The sequence below is a fragment of the Neodiprion virginianus genome, chromosome 7, assembly GCF_021901495.1.
Source record: "Neodiprion virginianus isolate iyNeoVirg1 chromosome 7, iyNeoVirg1.1, whole genome shotgun sequence".
Classification (NCBI taxonomy): domain Eukaryota; kingdom Metazoa; phylum Arthropoda; class Insecta; order Hymenoptera; family Diprionidae; genus Neodiprion; species Neodiprion virginianus.
Genome location: NC_060883.1, coordinates 11,526,224 through 11,551,519, shown reverse-complemented (window position 1 = coordinate 11,551,519; position 25,296 = coordinate 11,526,224). Strand labels below are relative to the sequence as shown.

Here is a 25,296-nt window from a genome sequence, read left to right as displayed (position 1 = left end):
GGACGATCCCAGGATGTTCCTGAATCAAGGTCTGTGCCTTTTATTAGGGGAGTAGATGAATCTCCAATTAGTAGAACAAGAGTTAATAATGAGGTTGGTTTTTCCGAGTCTCTGACTCAGGTTCAGCCTCGATATTCTCATTTTAATCAATTAAATAATTCGAGATTTCCTGAGGTTGCTTCTCAGATTAATGAGAAACCTCTTTATCCTTTAAAACCGCCAATTTTTGACGGAAAGATTCCATGGGCAGATTATGAACGTCAGTTTAATACGATTGCTAAACATAACCAGTGGGACTCCACCATGAGGGCCCACAGTCTTGCCTCTTGTCTTCGAACGCCGGCTTTGAATGTTTTAACGGCATTGTCTGAGGAAGAAATTTCCGATTATGAGAAACTTAGTTCTGCACTCAAATTGAGATATGGAAATGACCACTTGACGAAACTGTACACGGCACAATTACAGACAAGAAGACAAGGACGAGACGAACACCTCGCGTCTCTTAGTCAAGATATTAAACGGCTTTCTCGTATAGCTTTGCCAGATCACGAGCCGTCTCGTAATTTATTAGCAACACAAGCTTTCTTGAATGCGATCAATGATCCAGAGATTGAAATGGCCGTTGGAACATCGGGCCTCACTTCTCTGCGGGAGGCAACGGCCGAAGCTCTCGAGGTGAAGGCAATGAGGAAACAATATTTTGGGCCGAACAAGCTTCGTCGGATTGAGGTGTCCGAAAACACCTCAAAAAGACGAAGTTTTGAACACTCGGAGGAGTCAAAACCTCAAAATTATAGAAATAAAAATAACAATAATAATTTTGAACCAAGAAATCGAGGTTCTTTTCAAAACCAACAAAACAAGCGTGTAAATAGGAACGCGGTCATGACGAGTCAAACCGGCTTGACCTGTTTATTTTGTCATAAAATAGGACATGATGCTAATCATTGCTTTTTACTTGAAAAGAATAGTAGAGAACCGATGCAAGGCTCGAATCCAAACTCTTATAATTGGCGTAAGAAAAATATAGAAATAGGGGAAGCAAATCCTCAATCGAGTTCTTCAACAGGAACTCACCCAAAAAACTAATTTCAGATGATTTGTCAGGGCGAAAATCATCGCAGATTGTTGGAAGTGAAAGCCCTCTTAGAGAACAGTTTTTAATTAGAAGTCTACGACAGTCTGGTCTTTACGCGCGCGGCACTGTAAATGGCGTCGATTGTCTATGGGTAATAGACACGGGCGCAGAAGTAACCGTGGTTCGATCGGATCTCTTTAAATCCGATGACCAGATTGTTCCCTCTTTTTCTCTGCGAACAGCCACTGGAGGGACGACCCCGGTTTTGAGACAGGTTACTGTCCAAATTAACCTTTTTGGGTGTATTGACTCTCCACATAAGGTTTTTATAGCAGATATAGAGGATGAAGGTATTTTGGGAATAGACTTTCTTACAGCTCATAACTGTGTTATCTCGACTAAGAGAAATTCACTAGCTTCAAACAATCGCGAAATAACTCTTTGTACAAATAGAAATGGAATTTATTGGACTCCTCCTAGAATTCGGGAAAAAGAACTTTCAGAGGATGATTTGCAACAACATTTCTCTTCACATTTACAGAGCCTTGTTGAGAAATCTTCGATTTCGTTAAATTCAGCTCAGGTAGAATCGTTTAAATCTCTTTTGCTAGAATTTATAGATTCTTTCGCCAAAGATAGTGGTGATAAGGGCCAATGTACTTCTGTCAAGCACAAGATCGACGTCGGAGAGAGTTCACCAATAAAACAAGCTCCTCGAAGACTCGCTCTCAACGCCCGAGAAGAGGTTAAGAAGCTTGTGGAAGACATGCTAAAAAACGATGTTATTGAACCATCGTCTAGTCCCTGGGCCTCACCAATCGTCCTTGTTAACAAAAAGGATGAATCTAAACGATTTTGTATCGATTATAGGAAGCTGAACGATATAACGAAGAAAGATTCTTACCCTCTACCCAGAATCGACGAGACACTCGACCTGATAGCTGGTGCAACTTGGTTTAGCACCATAGATCTTCAGAGCGGATACTGGCAGGTCGAAATGGATCCTCTAGATAAAGTAAAAACAGCTTTTGTTACGGGCTTAGGAGGATTATGGCAGTTCAAGGTTATGCCGTTTGGTTTGAGTAATGCCCCGGCTACCTTTGAACGAATGATGGAGGCTGTTCTCCATGGGCTCACTGTCAAAATATGCCTCGTTTATTTGGACGATATAATCGTTTTTGGCAAGAACTTTGAAGAAGAAGTTCAAAATCTCAGACAAGTTTTCGCTAGGCTGAAGCAAGCAGGTCTGAAAATGAGCCCGAAAAAATGCCATCTGTTCCAGAAAGAAGTAGGCTTCCTCGGACATATCGTTTCAGCACAAGGTGTGAAGACCGACCCATCCAAAATAGAGAAGGTTTCTTCTTGGCCGACACCTAAGAATAAAGAACAAATTCAAAGCTTTTTAGGCCTTTGTACGTATTACAGAAGATTTGTAAAAGGTTTCGCTAGTATAGCTTAAACCTCTCCATCATTTGACCGGAATCAAGATTCCTTTCGACTGGACCCCGGAATGCGAAGAGGCTTTCAAGAAATTAAAAGAAAATCTTATTTCTTCGCCGATTTTAGCTTATCCAGAGGTCGAACTTCCTTTTATTTTAGATACTGATGCCTCTATTTCAGGAATAGGCGGGGTTGTGTCACAAATTCAGGGAGGTCAAGAGAGAGTGATGAGCTATTTCAGCAGAGTTTTGAGTAAAACCAAGAGGAATTATTGTGTCACTCGTAGAGAGCTTTTAGCTGTTGTTAAGACCGTAGTACATTTTCACCATTATTTGTACGGCAGGAGATTTTTGATACGTACAGATCATGCTTCTCTCAGGTGGCTACTTACGTTTAAATCTCCCGAAGGTCAGGTAGCTAGATGGTTAGAAAGGCTCGGTCAGTACGATTTTGATATTCGTCATCGAGCAGGAATTCATCATGGAAACGCCGATGCTCTCTCTCGAAGACCCTGCGAGGAAATGCCAGAGTGTAAACAGTGTGCACGATTAGAGAAAAATCGTGACCCCTCTCTTATAATACGGAAGATTTCTTTCAAAAATAACCAGGAGGAATGGAGAAAATCGCAACAAGAGGACGACACTTTGAATCAAGTGAAGTCTTGGAAAGAAGCAGAAACTCGCCCAGACTGGCAGGATATATTTTTAGCCGAGCCAGATTTGAAAATTTATTGGGCTCAATGGGACTCTATTCTTTTAATTGATGGAATTTTATACCGAAAATGGGAATCTGCAGACTTGAAAGAAATCAGGTGGCAACTTTTGGTTCCCAGGTCACGAGTTCCAGAGATTCTTGCACTTTATCATGATTCTCCTGCAGGCGGACACTTCGCGTCAAATAAAACTCTGGGCAGAATTCGCAACTTCTACTTTTGGCCCCGTTGCCGGATGGACGTTGAAGATTGGTGTCGAAGATGTCGAATCTGCACGGCAAAGAAAGGACCTCGAGCGAAGGGACAAAGCTCTCTTCAAATTTACAACGTGGGAGCTCCATTTGAAAGAATAGCGATGGACATTCTCGGACCTTTCCCGATAACCCATTCTGGAAATAAATATGCTTTGGTTATTGCTGATTATTTTACTAAGTGGCCTGAAGTGGTCCCTCTCGCTGATCAAGAAGCTTCTACTGTAGCACAGGCATTCTTTAAAGAGTTTATTTGTAGACACGGAGTTCCTCTAGAACTTCATACTGATCAAGGCCGAAATTTTGAGTCAACCTTAATGAAAGAGGTTACTCAGATTTTAGGGGTTAGAAAAACTCGTACAACTCCTTTGCATCCGCAATCTGACGGCATGATAGAGCGTCTGAATCGGACTTTGCTACAATATTTGTCGTCCTTCGTAGAACAGAATCAGAGAGACTGGGACTCCTGGATCCCTTTCTTCCTCTTATCTTTCAGATCTGCGATTCATGAGACGACGAAGCAGACGCCAGCCCTCATGCTTACTGGAAGAAATCTTCGACTTCCGTCAGATTTAGAGAAAGGCCCTGTTCCTGTGCAAAGACAACATCAAACAGATTATGCCTTTTTATTACAACAACGTTTAGAAGAAATTCATCACTTTGCTAGGAATAGAATTTCTATGGCTTCAGATAAATTGAAAACTCGTTATGATATTCGAGCCAGAGATTTAAAATTTAATCCTGGAGATTCTGTTTGGCTTTTTCAACCTCGAAGACAGAAAGGACGATGACCAAAGCTACAAAGAAATTGGCAAGGCCCTTACTTAGTGGTTAACCGGATAAATGATGTTGTTTATAGAATCCAAAGATCTCCTCATTCGCGTCAGAAAGTGGTTCACTTGGATCGTCTTGCTCCATTTGAAGAAGATCAACCTGGAACAGTCTCTCCAAGACCAGGAACATCCTTCGAGGTTAGATCTTCAAACGAACACCCTTGACCACTGTGATCGATTTGGCCTTCTTTACAGTCGGTCATCGATTGGGAGAAGAATATACCTTTCGGAATTCATTTGAGTAAAACTCGACTGCTTACGATTATTATAGAAGGAAATATCGGATGCGGAAAAACAACTTTCACCAAGAGGTTTTTAGCAGATCGCCAGGTCTGTTCACTTTTAGAACCTCTTGAAGAATATTGAAATGTAGCTGGAATTAATCTTTTAGATTTGATGTATCAGAACCCAGATCGTTATTGCTATTATTTTCAGCATTTCGCTCAAATGGTTATGTTAGACAGACATCTGCAGACGACTTCATTGCCTGTAAAGGTGATGGAAAGATCGATATTCAGTAGCAATTGTTTTGTAGAAGCTCGTCGAAGGTTAAGTAATTTTCGCGACTTCGAATCTCATTTATTGACAAAAAATTTTGATCTTCTCATTCGCTCGTCTGAGCTCAGAGTAGATTTGATTGTTTATTTCCGAGTTTCCCCAGAAACTTCTTTTGCTCGAGTCAGTTCCCGTTCTCGTGAGGAAGAATCGAGTATTTCTTTAGAGCTACTCAGAACTATTCATGAGGTTCATGAAGATTGGCTGGTAAAACAAACCTTTTCTTTTTTATCGGCTCCTGGTTTAGTTATCAATGCAGAAGCTACGGCCGATCAAGTTTTTAAAGATTTTTGTACTTCCTTAACATGCGGATAGTATATGTATAGTCAACTTGTACTTGCTTTATTGAGGGATACACTTAATTAAGTAAAAGACATAAAAAATGATAAAATAGATTTTCTTTATTAAAAAAAAACAAAAAGATTGTGAAAGGTTATGTTTTAAAAATTCATTTTTTAGCAATCGATATTTTGCGTAGCTGGACTCAATTTTGTAGGTTCGAGGCGTGATGACGCTTAGACGAAATCGGGTTTTGGTCGGCTCGATTTTACTACGTTGAATCCAATGTTGCTTCAAGCGTTGCTCTATAAATAAGAGAGAGTGATTTTAAGATGGGTTTGCTCTTTTCATTTGGATCTTTCAAATTGGAATTGAATCATTTCTTTTAATTGAAAGACTTTTCAAAGAGCTTACATTCACTATCGTTGAGAAGGAGCCGGATTTCAGCGCGACTCCGGGGACCGTTGCCGTGTCGATTGGAGTTGAGTCCTGGTCAAGTACCTTCTTCGGGCTCGCGCTTTGTGGACAGGGTGCCGGACAACAAAGAGGTGGCCTTGTCCGACACACTGTCGACAAGGTCTGGGGCGATGTGAAATCGGTGGGCCGGAGAGCAACAACGATGTTTTCAATAAGAAGTTGTTTGTTTTCAAGAGATCTTTTGTTTTCCAGAGGGTTTTGTTTCCTTCTAGAAATTTCTTCTTCAGAATCGAGTTTTGTGTCGGATAGGCTTTGGTTTAATAATGTGAAAAGAGCCACGATTATTTTTCGAGGTCGATGAGCGATTGCTTGATTTTCACATTTTATTAACCTTAAGTGTCAGTTTTTGTGAGTACTTTTTCAGATTATTTGACACAGCCTTTTCCATCCAATCTTTCCCCGATTCCTGAAAATGACTGGTGGTCTTATTTTGAAGAAGGATGCAGAAATGATTCAGATACGATCGTTTCTTTTCTTTTGAATACATATTTCATTTATTTTATTCAAGTATTCTCCCAAATTCACTTAGTGAATTTGAATTGTTATACCATCACTCACATTTGTCCTTCCAAAACTCTAGGGTGAACTATTTCTAAAGAAGATTAAGATCAGTCACCCCACTATTTCCTTATTTCCTATGAAGAGAAGTCTGTTTTTATCTTATTTGGTCCTGGAATTGTCGGTTCCCGCTTCGATGTTTTCATCCGAACCTGTTTCGGAGGGATCCTTCATGAAGAAGATTGAATTTCTTTCCGACATCAATCTGGGCCGTTGCGGATAACTTTGAATTCATGAAGCCACATAACACTCAATAACACTAACCTTTATAAAACATGGCACAAAAATTTTTGAGATTATTTAACGCTCAACTATCTGCTCAAGGTTTTCTGCGGTTTACCTTGAGACTGTGGGCAAATGCCAGATAGTAAAAAAGGGAGTTCTTAAATTTTTAGAGCCACAGCTCCAACTCACCTTTGAGCACTGACTACTAGTATACTTTTATAATTGTTTTATCTTTCCCGAGTCGGGACGACTCTTTTCCTCGGGGGGGAGTAGTGTTACAAAGGGTGAAATCACCCGTTTTGCCCCCTCTTTAATGATCTAGTAGTCAGCATAGATAAAAGACGTTTATAAACCTCTTATGTTTTTAAAAAGAATAAGGTTGCTGCGCCAACCGACATTATTGTAAAAACAGTCTTGTTTCAGACTTTAAATGAGAAACACGTATCTTGCATTAAAAGCATTTTTCACGATATTCTATTTACGCTCTTGATTTCTTTTGATTCGATAATAAGTAAACTCGCGGATCCATATTTTATTAACGTAACGTCAAAGTACGTTACAATATATATATATATATATATATATATATATATATATATATATATATATATATATATATATATATATATATGAATGAATTATTTCGGAGGTGAAATCGACGATTACGAGAAATTATATATATACCTCATACATCAAAGATTTTCCTCTCTGAGCCATAATAAAACATAGAACTGATGGCTCAAAATACGTGTTTATTTCATTCATTTCTATCCCCTAGATCATTGTTTTTTAGAGTTGGAAGTCGTAATCAAATTGAAAAATACGCGGCCTCTTTTTTGTTAAATGCTAGTTGTTTGCATTGCTCGCGGGCACGTTCTCCTCGCGGGCAGTGTTGTCATTTCAATGTTGATTCGAACAGACATGGCCTTGATCATTGCGCGGAGGCGATCTACATTGCTCTATTGTGTGACCTCTGTGATTATAGTTATCGCAGGGCAGCTGTTGGTTTCTCCTGGGTAAGTTGGTTCGATTATACTCATTGTGGAAGTGGCCCATTCTTCGACATTTGGTGAAATATCTCTTATTTTGCACACGTTGCCATTCCGTAACGAAATGACCGCGATGGTTACAAAATTGGCAAATAATGTGCAGGACATTTGCATGGTCAGCAGCATAAGCGTACGGATCGAGCGTTTGTGCGTAGGGCTTGGGTGCGGTACGGGATGCTGACTGATGAGCGTAACCAGGTGTGGGCAGTGACATCAGGGGGGTGGGGGGGGGGAGGGGGGGCGAAAGAGGGCGCCGTGGGTGCTTGAGATACAGGAGCGTTATTGGGAGCATTGGTATTAGTACATAGGTGTAGAAGGAGTAAAATATTGTGCAGAAAGTTGCATCTGACGATCAATTAGTTCGATCTCTTCACCTTCGGCCATGCTGACGGCAGTATCGACGGTCGGTAATGGTCTGATAGTAGCTATTCTCCACTGCAATTCTGGTCGAATGCCTCCAATGAAGGAACTAACATTATCCTCTTTCAAATCATTTGATAAGAGAGTTGCTACGTCTGGCGGGTGCTTGGCTACGGCTGCCTTGTTTATTTCTTTCGATATTGCTCTTATTCTGCAGAAGTAAACTACGATGCGCTCAAATGGTTGTTGGATAATTCTATCTAATTGAGCAGACAACTGGCGTATGGGGATTTGCGGGCAGTATGCTCGGCTGAGGGTGGTTATGAGATCTTCGGCATCGTTGCAATTTATGCCTATTAAGTACTGAGAAGCAGGACTTGCGATTTTTGATTGCGTGAATTTAGAGAATATTATTTTGTTTACTGCTTTTATGAGAGTTTCTACATGACGTGATTGTTCTACAAATGAGTCAAAGGCATGTTGTCATCCTCAAAGGCGGGAATTGTCGGTAAGGCATCTTTTACGGGCCTGAAATTTGAATCAGTTTCATTAATCGATGCCATCTCGATTTGAGCAGCGGGTAACAAGTACAGAAATGAATATATCAACTAATTATAAAAAGTTATAACAGACTTATGAAGCGAAGGTAAGCGCAAAAACAGGGTACAGCATGATTGCAGACAGCTGGACGCAGGTGGAACTTGTGGAGGTGATACACGTCATTCAACGGCACGAGGAGGCTATAAATGTGGAAGGCTGCGGAGTGCTGGAGAATATACGTATGGCGATCCAGGTATTAGGGCAATACCAGTCTTAGATCCAGATTCTCGTTTCAAATGGGTTGGAGTGATTCAACAAAAACATCCAATATTCGGCGTTCCCAAAGATGATGTGTTCAGATGCGATATGTGGTTTACTTGAGTATCGCACTTACGTTTTCACTCGCTATATAGTTATTTGATGTATCATATGCAATAATGAGTTTCAATAACACCACAGTGTGGCGAGATTTCAATCTTGCCAGGTACACATGTCGTATTACGAGTTCAAAATAACTATCGCAATCGGACTTTGTTCGCAGTACGGTTATCACTAAATGGTATGGTGCCGGGAATTTTCGGTGTTGAAAACTGTGAGAGATACAAGTTCTCTCTTTTTTTCTCACTTGCGAGAGAAGTTCTGTTGCCACCAGATGCATGTGAGACGGTAACTTGTAATTCGCATTGTTTTCTAAAAAAAGTTCCACTTTTCACTTCGCGAGGATGGTTCGATAAGCGATCCGCTGCCAAAAATTTTGTACGGGGTGGCTAGTTTAGGATCGTGTACTGATGATTCAAAAACTTTCACCCATCACTTTGCAAGGATAGTACAACGAACGAATCCGCCACCAACTTGTTACGGGGCGGATGATAGTGATCACGATGAGTGGCTATCGATGACTGCATCAACACCCAGCCGTGATGTTATCACGGCCTATTTCAGGTTCGTAACCCGTCGACCATACGCACGTCCGATGAATCAGAGAAAAAAATGAGATGAAGTAACATTGAGGAGATGGATGTTTACGTGTACAATTGACTTATTTTCAAAGACATGGCGAGAGTGACGAAAAGTCGTAAGGGAGGAATAAGGGAGAGAGGTGAATAGGATGTTGTCTGAAAGAGTGAAGACTTGAGAGTAAGTATATAGGGAGAAGAATGCAAAGGGCTGACTAGCTGCAGTGCAGGGGTAAAGGGAGCATTCTGCTGACACGTTATGGAAACTGAGACAGTGAAGTGATAAAAAGATACAGGGTATGAGGTAGCAGTAGGAGTGAGGGAAAATAATCGACGGTCTGGAGGACGTAACAATGCTACCAAATATAAAAACTTTTTAGTATTTGACGCATACAAAAAATGTGTTTGTGTTCATAAAGAGTGGTTAAAATAACAAAACGGATGAATCAATCTTCATAAAATACTGTGACATGGCGGGTTTCCTACTCCGTCATCGACCAGCACCTCGACTCCCAGGTGGAACCCATTACATCCAGCAAGCGAGGGGAGAGTCGTGCCGTACGGACGACGATCAGAGCTCAATTTAGGTTTCTTTTATTATGCTAATGCTTGTTGTTTTCCCTGCAAAAATTCTCTGAGGTTGCCGACGCTACCGTCATCACTGCTCGACCATTCCGCTCCACTTGCTCTGCCGACGAGGGAACCGAAGGAAAACACCTACAACCGGTGGGATTCCGAAGCCTCGGACTGAGTAGTCGCGCTGTCGCTCCCTGATTCCACGTTGCCGTATATGCCAACATCGCTGCCACACCTGCCATCATCAGGTTCAACATAGTGTAACTGTGGGTAGTAGAAGAGACTGATTGTACAAGACATTGTACTTGCTTTTCTTCTTAGACTGCTAAAGCCCTTTCGGAATGCATTTCTAGTTGGAAGCCACTCTGATCTGCATTAAATGTATTTGACAATCCGTACGTCCTAATATTTTGTTTTACGTTATGGACAAATTTTTGAATTGATTGTTCCAAGACTTCTCCATCTTCAATTGATTTAGATGAAATGAATTTATTAATTTTTCTCGATACGATACGATGAGCTGCTTTGAATGAGTTTATCTACGTACGAGATGCTTTGAAACGAAAATCAGTATGCCCCAATTCTTTTTGAGCATGTAAGGCCCATTTTTTCAAATCAGAATCGTGCACTATCAAACCAGCATCCACAGCAGCTTTGAAATTTTTCAAAGTGTAACCACAAATTCGTGCTAAATTTTCTTTGTATGTCCCCCCCTTGTTCAAATTGTGGGCCCACCGGTGCAACTGTCGTATAGATTGCACTTTCTTGAACTTTTTTTTAACACTGCAGAAACCCAAATTTCCTTTCTTCCCGCTGCGCCAATACGCAACGGCCCTTAATTTGTACTCGTATGATAAGTCTTTGTTATCACACGTGCATGTATCAGGCTGTGATAGAGCTGGAACATTTCTCATAAAATGTAACAGTTTTATATCCTCTCGTAGGAACATGCCGGGGATCATTTAAATAAGTACGAAATTCATCGTGCAGCGTAGCCCGCCTTGTGCGCTTGGCTTCCTTATAGGCAGCAGTGCTCAAATTACGCGATTATGCACTTTATATGCACTGTCGCCGAGCCCGGCGAGAGGCCGTGTGAGCAGTCTCAATACTGCTTCCAGGCGTAACGCACCCCTAATTAAATTTAATATAACGTTAACGCCCGCACTCACCATTTGTTGTTATCAATTATAACTCAATTCTCTGTTTGAATAAACATATAAATACACATATAATCGTTGCGTAATATTCGCATGACAAGGCGAAACTTCCGGTTCATACAGGGCGTTTGCCCACTCTTTATCTTCAACAATTTCCATTTCCCAATCTCTAAACGGTTCTTCGAAATGCAAGGAATTTTCTTCTACCATTTCGAAACCACTGTATTCGTCCATTGCACTTAACAAAATATTTTCAAAGCTTTCTGTCAACTGTGTTTCATTGTTATTTACTGTCGAATCCGGTAAACGCATAACTTCAAAAGTTGCGAGAAGCATTCTGATAACGTTCGAAGGATTTATCTTCATTTTGATTAATATTCGCAATTTCGTTTTAAATAGTCTCGAATTGTAAGTGTTTTCTTCCGTGGTGTGAAAGAAAAATAGCCGACTGTGGTTGTTCGAGCCGTGCGCCGATATTTTTAATACATTGGCATGTTTCCCTGTTTCGTATCACTCTAACGTGTCGCGAAGTTACACTTGGCAACGTCACACACTTACACTAGTCGTCTCATGGGTGATTAACTGATCACTCATCCGACAAAACAGTTTGGTCAGAGATGAGTAGGGAGATCTCCAACGCTCGGCTTTTCGTGATACCAGCTAAGTTGGAGCGTCGACGTGACACCTAGGCGGCCACGCACCGAAGGTGGCCCATTTCCGACCTGACACCAGGCGGCTATGCACCGAAGGTGGCCTACAATCGTGTATATATGTATAGATACACTCGGCTGCTCGAGCAAGTGGTTGCCAATCGCATCCTTGTCCTCGCTCGCACAGATGTTTCCAGGAATGCAAGAATTGGGATTTTTTTTGTTTCAGTTATTGATATGAAAATATGTGACGCCTGGTGTTCTCGAATATTTGTACACGCAGTCTATGGAAAAATATACGAAGCCAGCTCAATAAAATTTATGCAAAATGTGCAATAGGCAAGTGGTTGGGGGAAATTTTTTTTTTCTCGAACTGAATCTTCCAGAGAACCATTAGCGAATTCCAAGCAAGCTCCATAAACATACCGAGCAAACGCGCGCTTACGGACGTAGCTGTGGTGTGGCTGAGTGGATACCACATGAGGATGAATTTTCAATCACAGGTTTTTGCGCGAAGTTTTCCTGTATTTAAGTTAATTACTGCTGCCTTTGCTATAATACTGCATTGAAGTCTCAAACAAAACACTAAAAAATAGGTTAACCACTTAATGTAAAACAAAATGTTAGATTGAGCTTAAAATTTAAGCCGGAGTTACATAAACTAAGATAATTACAAGTGCAACATTGTGAATATTGTACATTTATTGTTCATCTAAATAAATATGGTTTCCTCCTCAAAAAAAAAAAAAAAAAAACACGATGATGGAGTGATGCGGGACACGGGTTCGATCGCAGTTCACTCTTTTTTTTTTTTTTTTTTTTAAATTCAATCCCGGCTTTTGTTTTTGTATTTTCGGAGAGAAAAAACAAATGAAAGAAAGAAAATTTCCAGAGCCAGTCGATTTTTTCCTTCTTTCCTTTTGCTTTTTTTTTACTGAACCCACCCTTTTTGTAGTGGGGGTAACCCAGAAGAGAACAAATAATTGAAACAATAAAATTCCGAGAGTGAATCGATTTGTTCCCCGTTTTTGGCGCCTCTTTTTTGATAAGGAAAAGTTTTGACAGTAATGAAAAATAGAGATTACTAAAAACAAATGTATTGTTTTTTAATAACGCCGGCCCACAAAAAAAAAAAAAAGTAGTCCGTACTTTTGACCGGACCTACCTATCTTTATGTATTTTGACGCACTGAATCCGAATCTGAAGTCAGTTTTGCCCGTACACCCTCAAAATTTTGAGTAAATTGCAAAAAACCATAAAAATCGTCAAAAATTAGCAGTTTTGGTGAGAAAAAAATTTGTGGAACTGTAGACCAAGTATGATTTTTATGCATTTTGGTCCGCTGAACCCAAATCTGAAGTTTATTCAACCATAAGCCTTTTAAAATTCAATTGGGCCGGTTTTATTAAAAAACAATACATTTGTTTTCAGTAATCTCTATTTTCCATTACTGTCAAAACTTTTCCTTATCAAAAAACAGGCGCCAAAAACAGGGAACAAATCGATTCACTCTCGGAAATTTATTGTTTCAATTATTTGTTCTCTTCTGGGTTACCCCCACTACAAAAAGGGTGGGTTCAGTAAAAGAAAAGCAACAGGAAATAAGGAAAAAATCGACTGGCTCTGGAAATTTTCTTTCTTTCATTTGTTTTTTCTCTCCGAAAATACAAAAACAAAAACCGGGATTGAATTTAAAAAAAAAAAAAAAAATAAAAAGAGTGAACTGCGATCGAACCCGTGTCCCGCATCACTCTATCCTCGTGTTTTTTTTTTTTTTTTTTTTGAGGAGGAAACCATATTTATTTAGATGAACAATAAATGTACAATATTCACAATGTTGCACTTGTAATTATCTTAGTTTATGTAACTCCGGCTTAAATTTTAAGCTCAATCTAACATTTTGTTTTACATTAAGTGGTTAACTTATTTTTTAGTGTTTTGTTTGAGACTTCAATGCAGTATTATAGCAAAGGCAGCAGTAATTAACTTAAATACAGGAAAACTTCGCTCAAAAACCTGTGATTGAAAATTCATCCTCATGTGGTATCCATTCAGCCACACCACAGCTACGTCCGTGAGCGCGCGTTTGCTCGGTATGTTTATGGAGCTTGCTTGGAATTCGCTGATGGTTCTCTGGAAGATTCAGTTCGAGAAAAAAAAAATTTCCCCCAACCACTTGCCCATTGCACATTTTGCATAAATTTCATCGAGCTGGCTTCGTATATTTTTCCATAGACTGCGTGTACAAATATTCGAGAACACCAGGCGTCACATATTTTCATATCAATAAGAAAATAATATATATTAAAAAAAAAAAAAAAAAGTATTCGGACTGGGAATAGTTAATTAATTTGGTTCAGCGTCCGCTAATTGAATTCAAGATTTATTAAATCTGGAGATACTTTTATTCGCTGACATTCATAACTGAAACAAAAAAAATCCCAATTCTTGCATTCCTGGAAACATCTGTGCGAGCGGGGACAAGGATGCGATTGGCAACCACTTGCTCGAGCAACCGAGTGTATCTATACATATATACACGATTGTGGGCCACTTTCGGTGCATGGCCGCCTGGTGTCAGGTCGGAAATGGGCCACCTTCGGTGCGTGGCCGCCTAGGTGTCACGTCGACGCTCCAACTTAGCTGGTATCACGAAAAGCCAAGCGTTGGAGATCACCCTACTCATCTCAGGTTTGGTCACCACTCTCTGTGCGTACGCTTTGCTCCGTTGGTACCGCGGTCGAGTACAACACGGTATAGCTACGATTCGTCTGGCTACGCGACGATACGCCTATCGTTTGTGGACTCAACACACGTTGTAATCGAGATCATTCTTCGTAAATAAAAGTGTTATTCTTTTTATGAAAATACCGAAGGTGGAATTAGTTATCTACCACCCTGCGCTTTTCCTCCAACCGTGCAGATTCAAACCCCCTCTCACCAACCGCGCGAATAGTGGTAAATATATTTCGCGATCGCAGTTTTATCACTGCTTCTACGTCGTATATCAAATCTAATTATGGGAGCGAGTCACAGACTGAACAGAGGTGACTCCCCGATAACACCTTCAAGTAAGGCGGGGAGGATTACGATAACTAAGAAAATTTGTCAGTATTCACTAAATTTTTGTGGAAAATATAAATAATAGATATTTTCGAAATTCGTCTTGTGGTATATTCAATATCAACTAATTAAAAAAAATGTTATCCGTAAAAGTTATCTAATCTGTCATTTCCAGTGGCAAAAATGGATAAGTAAATTCTTTCACACTGTAAATGTGATTCGTATGAATACCGTAAAAAGTTACAAAAAATAAAAAATTGATAAATTGGTAGAATTTTCAGCAGAAAAATTCAATTTTTTCCAATTTTCATTTCTCAATTAGGTAAAATCCATTGTTTAAAAGAATTTTGAATGGAATGTTTTAAGTATAACCACAAGAGTCTCAAATTGCCTTTGTGGGCATATTCGAGAAGCCAGAGAAGAGCGAGAAAGGACGACGAAGAATAAGAAAGAGAGAGGAGGAGGGAATAAGCGACGGATAGGCAGTCGGCCTCGAACACCAGGCCGTGAAGGATCGTATCCCACGACAGGCAAATAATTACCAATCAAAGACACCTCGATGATTATTGGGAATAGTGTTACAAAAAATCAATTGGGCTATAGCCAACGGTGTAAAAAAGGAATCAGAGGAGGACGACTTAGTAATAACATTGGACAGAGCTTTCAATATCGACGACGCTGGAGCCGGGATTCGATCCGACCATCTCTCTTTCGCACCATCGATCTCGCACGGGCCTCGACATTATTAACGACACGTCATCCCAGGGAATATCCCCATGAATAAGGAAGACGCTGAGCCCACGGAAATTAGACGGACTACCGAGTTACAAATTAATGACAGTTTTTCGATGTATGGTTAAGGTTGTATGATCACACAAGAATTGGTAAGAATTAGTAAGCGGTCGATAACCCTTCAAGGTTTCAGTCACCCATCATTTCATTTTGTGATTTTCTTTTATAAATAGTTAACAAATAAATTAGATTCTTACACCTTCAAATAAAAAACAAACCATTAATATTGGATGCATACTTTTGCTCCTATCACTTTTACCAATTATGAAAATGTAATTGCGAGAAAAATCTGTCCATCGTTTGACACGTAGATGTTGAGAATTCAGAGAAAAAACGTATCACTAACAATAAGAGAAGAAATAGGAGAAAAAAGAATTACTGCCGTTTTATTGAGATTAAATGTAAACATACATAGGGGTCGTTTACCCCCTTAACTTTATTCGCGAGAAAAAGGCAAAAACCCATATGTATTATTGTTTTTCGCTCTTTAAAGTGCAATTCAATCCATCGAGATAGGTGCAATAGTTTTTTTGTTGTAACGATTTTATGAATTTCAACCCCCATAATTTTTTTCCTATGCAACCCTCCGATATGAAACCAGTTTCATTTTTCATTGTTTATCATTAAGGTAATTATCCATTTGAGTGCATTAGATTATCTCAAGTGAAAATAGGTAAAACCTGAAAAGTACCCCTCGAAGGTCTCAACTTCAAAGGATAATTTCACTAGGTTCGATTCCTGGCTCCGTCGTTAATTTTCGAAATCACTCATTTTTCAAATTTACATCTCCCAACAATGAATTTTCTCGTAACTAATGATACTGCACATCCGCATATCATTTATTTGACGGCTTTGACCATCTTGCGTATGCTTCCCATCGGAAGCGTAAGATTCCAACGTGTAAACATTCATCTACATACATTCTTACATCGTGTGCTCAAGAGACAAAAACTTTCTATTTACACATACCAAGCACAAGAAAACAAATTTGACCTCACTGGCAATGAGAGGAATTAACGACAACAGAGTCAGGGCGGCTAGGTGGTCGAGTGGAGTAAGACTCCGGTCAAGCGTCTCTAGATACCAGATTCGATTCCTGGCTCCGTCGTTAATTTTTTGAAATCACCAATTTTTCAAATTCATATCTCCCGATAATTTCACCCCCTAGAAACGTTTTTCCGCCGATAAAAAAAATACCTGTCTCTTAGATTTTGATGTAGAATAACATATATAAATTTCATCAAAATCGAAGGATGTCAGCGGAAAGACTTTCCTTGTAAGTTATTCTAAATTGTATTGATGCCTACCATCCTCAATAAATTTGCTTGCCATCATATTCAGCATTTAATTGTTCAGCCTTCTGTCCTACCGTATGGCTCTTGTAATATGAACATAACGGTCAAACATCTACAATCTGTTGATCGCTAATTAAACCATTTCATCTGCGCGCCCAAGTTTCGCTCACCGACCACTAGCCGGTCACGCTTAGATGCCGAGTCCCGTTTCAGCGTGGTATCTCTGCTTTCGATTGTTGAGAGTCGTCATTCGAGTTCGTAACTAGTCCGTTTAGTAGAATTTGCAGGTGTTGCGCGAGCATTGGCTCTTCTTCGGCTCTCCGGAGTCCGGCGCTCAACCTCTGTTTCTCCGCTATCAAATAAACCTCTATCTGTTATATACCGGGTTGGAGAACGCCTCTTTTGTCAACTTGCCGTCGCACCGATTCCGTTTTTCTCCGGGCGAGGTCCAAAGCTCGTTACAATACATATCTTCATTGTATTATTAAACATAGTTCAGTACCACATACTTTTGGTTGTATACGTAGGAACAAGCATAATTGTCTAAGTATTTATATGAACTACGTGACCACAAATCTGTAGACTCTACTATGCATGTATGCACATATGTATGTACGTGTGTATTGAAGGCTTCAGTTCGTAGCATACGAACTATAAAGAATATTTCTTTATTCATATCAAGACAAACTAGCGTGATAATGGCAAAACTAGGCAAACCATCCTTAGATCCTACATTTATAACTATTCCTGGTTTATAGAGTAGACCGTTCATCTTTACCCATGATACAGTATGATAGGAATCAGGCAATTGATTACGGGATTTCGTGAAGAAAAGATGATTTTCATCGTTTGTCACTGAACTTAGCTACTAAATAGATATTTTCTGTTCATTCGTATGAAATCGACTTTCAGAATCTGAATCGTACCTCATATTTCAACAAAGCTAAAGATATCATAGAAAGAGTATCTGGAGTCGCCATCTCGAATTTCCAACTTTTGAGTGCAGATTCGTAATTAGCGACCCCGAAAACCCCCGTGTACCAACTTTCGTTCTCGTTAAACGACTTCTGCGTTTTGGTCGGCCATATTGGATCCGCCGTCTTGAATTTTTAACTTATGAGTGCGGATTTGTACTCAGCGACCCGGAAAACCCCCGAGTACCAACTTTCGCTCTTGTCAAACGACTTTTTGCGTTTTGATCTGCCATATTCGATCCGCCATCTTGAATTTCTAACTTTTGAGTGCGGATTCGTAATCAGCGACCCTGAAAACTCCCGCGTACCAACTTTCGTTCTCGTCAAACGACTTCTGCGTTTTGGTCGGCCATATTGGATCCGCCATCTTGAATTTTCAACTTATGAGTGCGGATTTGTACTCAGCGACGCGGAAAACCCCCGGGTACCAACTTTCGCTCTTGTCAAACGACTTTTTGCGTTTTGATCTGCCATATTCGATCCGCCATCTTGAATTTCTAACATTTGAGTGCGGATTTGTACTCAGCGACCCGGAAAACCCCCGGGTACCAATTTTTGCTCTTATCAAACGACTTTTTGCGTTTTGATCTGCCATATTCGATCCGCCATCTTGAATTTCTAACTTTTGAGTGCGGATTCGTAATTAGCGACCCCGAAAACTTTCGAGTGCCAACTTTTGCTTTCGTCAAGCGACTTTTTGTCGCCATCTCGAATTTCTTACTTTTGAGTGCAGATTCGTAATTAGCGATCCCGAAAACCCCCGTGTACTAACTTTCGTTCTCGTCAAACGACTTCTACGTTTTGGTCGGCCATATTGGATCCGCCATCTTGAATTTCTAACTTTTGAGTGCGGATTCGTAATCAGCGACCCGGAAAACCCCTGAGTACCAACTTTCGCTCTTGTCAAACGATTTTTTGCGTTTTGATCCACCATATTCGATCCGCCATCTTGAATTTCTAACTTTTGAGTGCGGATTTGTAATCAGCGACCCTGAATATCCCCGGGTACCTAATTTCGCTCTTGTCAAACGACTTTTTGCGTTTTAGTCCGCCAAATTGGATCCGCTATCTTGAATTTCTAACTTTTGAGTACAGATTCGTAATCAGCGACCCAAAAACCTTCGAGTACAAAATTCAAGTCGATAGTAAGTGAGGAAAAATGTGTGCCGCTAAGGGTTAATATAAGTAATGAAAATAATATATAAATATAAAATATATTAAATTAATTGATCAAAAATAATGAAAACACTAAATAAAAGATCTAGTTTTTCGTATTTGGAATGTATATTATTCATAAATTTAAACGATGAGCTTACCAATTAACCACATCCATGTGTTTTTCGGATTCTTCTTCATTATCATCTAAATCAATTTCTTCCATATTTTCGAATATTTTGAGGTGATAACGTCACGTCTTATAAATTCATACGCAGGCATACAACACACACGTACAAACATACGCACACATTCAACTCTCAGACCAGAGGTAGTGAACTATACAGTGAGACTACGAAGCACCGCACAAAGAAGAGACCTCGAGTATAGGATACGCTGTGTAATGTATTCCATCTCATTCTTTTGCACGTTCAATATATGTTTGTCTCTTTCTATAACGCCTCAAGTTTTCGTGTTAAACTCGATTTTACTCCTCATATAATTTCCGTGCCGGGCCCTATAACTCAAGTCGTTTCTTAAGGAGTACACTCCAATAAATAATTAAATACACTGACAAGGGGAGTGTCAAACTTGGGAATCACAGATTTCCATCACTTTTATATATATTGTAGGGCAGGGTCCCCTCAATAAATATATAAAGCGGCAAGACGCCATTCGTTTTTATTATTGAGAAATTTCAACTCAAAGTTCTATATGTAACTTAAGTAGAAGGAACCTTTTTACCGGTTGCAGCAATAGTTCCGTGGCGTAGCGGTAACGCTCTTGCTTACTGAGCGACTTTATTTTTGATAATATTGATTACTTTGTTATTATAATTATTACAAATTCTATTTTTATCATTTTTTGTATTTTTTCCTAACTTAAAAATAAAAAAATAATTTATAGAAATATTAATTATTAATTACTCATTTTTGTGTTGAATAATTTATAAAAAAAAAAAAAAAAGTAACTCTAACGGAACTTGAACAGCCGTTCGGTCCCTCAGTAAGCAAGAGCGTTACCGCTACGCCACGGAACTATTGCTGCAACCAGTAAAAAGGTTCCTTCTACTTAAGTTACATACCGGGACAATCTCTTGAAACTATACATATAACGCGCATGCGCCAAATAATTTAATCTCATTGGTCGGTGAAATCGCGCCGCGGTGATGTTTTCATCTGCTGAGCAAGGCGCCAACGTACACAAAATGAAAGAAAAGCTGTAATTCTCTCGCGCGTAAAGCCGTGGATTGAGGTTATGCTGCTGTTTATTTTTACGTAGCGTGAATTGTCTAAGAAGAATAGTATCGTTCAGCAATACCGTGGTTGATTTCGGAAGATATTCAACCGACGCAATAAAGAATTTAACGGAAAAGCAAATATCAAATGATACAGAAATTGGGTGTTATTTATTGAAAGAAGAAATCTGAAATTCAACGTGAAATATCATTAACAAGTAGGAGTCTGGACAAACAGAGGTGAGTAAGTAAAAACAATGTTTATTGTGAACACATTCTTTATTTACATAAAATTAAAAATAAATGAATGGTTGAGACCCAGTAGAAGGTATTTCCAGAGTAGGTTCGTTACGGTGCAGTGCTCCAGAAGTCAGTAATTAGTGCCGATGAACATGAAATAAATAAAAGAAATGAGTAACAAGGAATAAAGAAATTATTCATCTTAAACACGAAGCTTAGGAGGACAAAGAGTAGCAATTAACAGAAAACGTACCCGACGCAATACTCACAAAAACCCTCGCCGACATCGTTGATTAGTGGACAAAGTTTTTGCAGCTCCATTGTACAACAATCAATGTTCCGTTAACAAAGAGGGTTCACCAGATATCCAAGAATGAAAAGAGAAAAAGAACAACAGTTAATATTACAGTGTAAATCATGCTATTAATGAAAAATCAGGAAACAAAACAATAACTTACAAGACAATCGTCCGATAACACTGGGAGACCAATCTCCACTCTTCTGATAACCCCTCGTCTGGCCATTGGTTGCCTTTCAAAAAGTGCTGCCTTTTTTTTGCCTTCAAAAATACCGAAAGATCCTGTTTGATAATAATAGCTTCTAATATTTTCAGGTACGAAATAATTCATTGTCAAAGCGGGACTAAATTTGTCAGGCATGGAAGCATGTAGGTAAATTTCCAATTACGTGATCTTTGACAATGACAATATTTTAACATGGATTCAATGATAAAATTCGTTTTTTTTTCAGCAGGCTCGAAGTTTGAACTTTAATTAACACGAGGAAAATTATGCCTTACCTGATGGTCAAAACGTTTAGGTGGCAAGGATCCTGGTTTCTCGAGCGGTGCAATCATTAGAACCATCGAACCTGGTTATTTCGTCAGACATCAGGTGCCAGAGTGAATTTTATCAGGCCATCGCCACCTTCTTAACATCAGTTGAGGCAAAATTGAAGAGCGGGATATACTACAGATCATAATGGCTGAATATCCCATCATTTTACTTAGATCGAGCCAATAGCGACAAGTTTGTTACTTAACCGTTGCTGCCAATTCATTCTACCGAGGAATCATTCTGTGCACCATTGTAATTCAAGCATTATTATTGACCAGCATTGTTTTTCAAACTTTATACCATTTGATTTGGTATCTTATTTTGAAGCTTACTTTTACTCTCTTTGGCATTGAATTCAGATAAATAGTTTTTCAAGTCCTCAATTAGATTGTAGGGTTGAATTTTGCTAGGCAAACTGAATCAATCTAAATCTAGAACTGTTAAATAAGTTCAGTTAAAAATGTCTTTAAATTTAATCTTAGTTGACGGTGTCATCTGGCTAGCTAGTTGCACGATCAATTGAAACCAAATTCAATTTTACACTCTTTGTCGGGTCCTACGCTAAGACTGAAAGCTTGTGAATCTCCATGTACCGCAATTATTTCTGCATTTCATGTTAGCATTATCTGGAGCAAAAAAAAACCCATTTTGAGATTGAAAATGGAACCTGAAACACAGAGTTATTCAATAGCACGAATTGAAGACCAAGAATTTTATAATGGTTTCTGCAACAAAGGGACTCTTTCCAAATATCCTTGTTAGAAGGTGATGTTCGTAGGACTATGAACAAGATATTGTATCGAATTACCTCATATGGAAAAAAATCTCCATAAACTTCGTTAAAAATTAGATATTCATTTATTTTGATGGAACAAGGGACACAATCTTTACATTACTTTAAAATTGACATTACTCTAAAACATGATTGTCCTTGAAGCTAATTGTGACATTGAGGCGCATTTTGAGAAACTTGATTTTAAAACTTATGTCACAGGATGTGATTCACGTTCCTGAGTTCTACGCTTTCGATCAGATTTTCTTTGTTTTGAACCGCACTAACATGAAATACAGAAATCATTTTAATAAATCTAATATTACTTGAATTTTCAATTTGAGTATTAGGTTCCCTTCATTTATTCAATCGAACATCATTGAAAATTTGCGAAATAAATTCTGATAATCATTCGGAAATTTTAAATAGTAGTAGCAATAATTTGTTAATCGGAAAAAATACATTGACTATCGACTATTCGTAAATTTTTGTTGAACTATTTTCAAGAAAAAAAAGATTCACAGTTCCGTTACAGATAGTGAGATATTTAAATTTTTTGAACGCTCGGTTTAATGTCTCATTTTCGAAAGTGATAAAATTCAATATTACCGCCTGAAATCACAAAAGAGTGAGAAAGTTGCTTAGTTGCTTGAAAGTGGCGATGATCTTTGTACGTCTGACAAATTGAATGGGCAAATAACAGTGAATATCAGAGATGTAATTATTTTGGCCGTATCACCTGTTGATAGATAAAAATTCCATTGTTATTTCTAATGTACGAAATAATAAAAATGATTAAATAAAGTGTTCGCACCTACCTGCTGCGTATCTTCCAAGCACCCAACATTTAAACAGATTTCTCATTTCAGTCGAATGAAGCCAATTTTCAAAGAGCATTAGCATCAACTTTCCGAGTCACTACCTCGACTGTTTGAGATTCTAACCTCAAAAACTCGTATGAACTACAACGCCGCCAGAAACAGAGTTTGACAGCTGAAACTCGGAGTGGCCAGCCTGCCCGAGCAGCCGATAAAACTCGCGCATGCGCATTATATGTATATTTTCAAGAGATTGTCCCGGTATAGAACTTTGAGTTGAAATTTCTCAATAATTAAAACGAATGGCGTCTTGCCGCTTTATATATTTATTGAGGGGACCCTGCCCTACAATATATATAAAAGTGATGGAAATCTGTGATTCCCTAGTTTGACACTCCCCTTGCGAGAGAAAAATTTGCACATATAGTTGAAAATTTATATAGTTGAGATGTCATAGTCGTGCCGATAATTATTACGGTGAAATATACTCAAGTTATCGTTTGGCGCACTATAAACACAATATCAATTTTACCATACACTTATAGTTGACGCAAGGACGTCAAAGGGACTATAATAATGAAAGAATGTAAAATTCGAAAATTTGGCGATTTTGAAAAATTAACGACGGAGCTCGGAATCGAACCTGGCGTCTAGAGATGCTTTACCGGAGACTTACTCCACTAGACCACCTAGCCGCGCTGACCGCAAGATTTCGATATTGCACTCTTATCCAGCAAATTTTTCTCGCTAATAATATGATATGTGGTATTTCATATCAGCAATAATAAACGGCCTGCCGTTTAAGTGGTTAAGTGAATTTAATTCACAAAATCCCACATATAGCACATGTGTGCACGTATCAACAAGCTTCACACACTGTCAAAAATGTGTCTCTTCGCCACGAGACTCAAATGTAAATATCAGTTTGTAGTTCGGAACAACATAATGCAATACGTTCTATCAACTATAAATTCGTATTCTCCCCTCAGCACACTATTTTTTATAGTAAAGTCAACCACATTTTACTCTGAGTGTACATAAATTAATTATTTATTGTAAGTTGTTAAAATAGGGGCAATGAATAAGGCGAGAGGTCTAAATAATTACATGAAAGGAACGATTTTCACCTGCAAAATTTTTCGGCCTGCTTAGTAGAGTTAAAATAATTTTTCAACTCATGATCAACATTATAGGGATGAATGAAGAAATTTTTTTAATTCTCCATAATATTCAAATATCAAAGTACGTGAGTAGGTAAAAGGAAGATTAATAAAAAAATGTTGAGAAAAAATCACTATGTCTTCATTTTTATAATAATTTTGAAGGAACTAAGATTGCAAAATGTGCTTAAGTATGTTTTATTGTATTACGATTTACTGAATTTCAAACAGTTCCAAAATTGCGAAATAACGGCTTTTCCTCATCACGAATCGTTACGGTAACGTTACTAACTTCAACATAACGTGTATTGAACATATTCTTTTGTAAATTCAAGTTGAGCATCGTAACAAAAAAAATTTAGTCAGGCGCACGAAAACATTTTGTCCTGATCAAAAAAATTAAAAACAAATAAAATTGTCACTGCACCTCTCAAACAAACATTATTTATCAATCAAATTTTACAAAAAATCATTGCGATATCACGGCTGACTAAGTCCATTTTCAATATAAGTATCTGGCATGTGTTGCACTGCAACAGCACGTGCTTCGAAGGACATGGATTAGTGAACAGCTTATGTGAACAGGAGAGGACTGTGTTTAGCAGAATTGTTTGCATCGTTTACCTGCACGCCTAACTCAACCACTGAAATTTAAAAATTAATTTATGTAGATGAGATAATTTCCGTAAAATATATTCATCTCCACGATAACAATAATTCCAGAAAAGTGCTAAATACAGAACATATTCTCGACAAAGCGGATTACAGCAACGCGCCTTGCCAGCATTAATTACTTATATAAGCAAAAATCCGTGAATAAAGAGAATACACTTACCTCTGAAAGCTTCAATGAAATCCTCAAAGCCCCACTTTCGTAACAGAAGGCTAGTAGCAATATCCGTTCTTATACAGAACTAACAGTTTAAGTATTTTAGAGGAGAACTGCACGGCACTGCACACGCACGTGGAACGCCGGGGGCCATATAGGTTTGCCACAGCAAGTCGCGGCATCTTCGAATTAACAATATCACTAAATTGTTGCTAAGAAAGAGCTGTGTGATGTTAAATAAGACAAATCGAAGCAAAATAGTGCGATTTTAATGGGAATTCGGCTGCACGTGTATTAGGATAGTTCACCCCCTGAGTGACGTTATTTTGCAAAACGCAAAAACATGTATCCCCTACGTTTTTCTGCTGTCTTGAATGAAATTATTTCACTGAAATCCGAACAATAGTTTTTTAGTTATTGAATTTTTTC

General features: G+C 38.7%; 1 protein-coding gene across 2 annotated transcripts in view; it reads right to left on the bottom strand.

Moving 5' to 3' along the window:
• LOC124309248 (regulating synaptic membrane exocytosis protein 1) overlaps positions 1-25,296 on the bottom strand; it is a 1,429,783-nt gene that overhangs the window by 1,087,274 nt on the left and 317,213 nt on the right. The gene's annotated exons all lie outside the window — the stretch shown is intronic.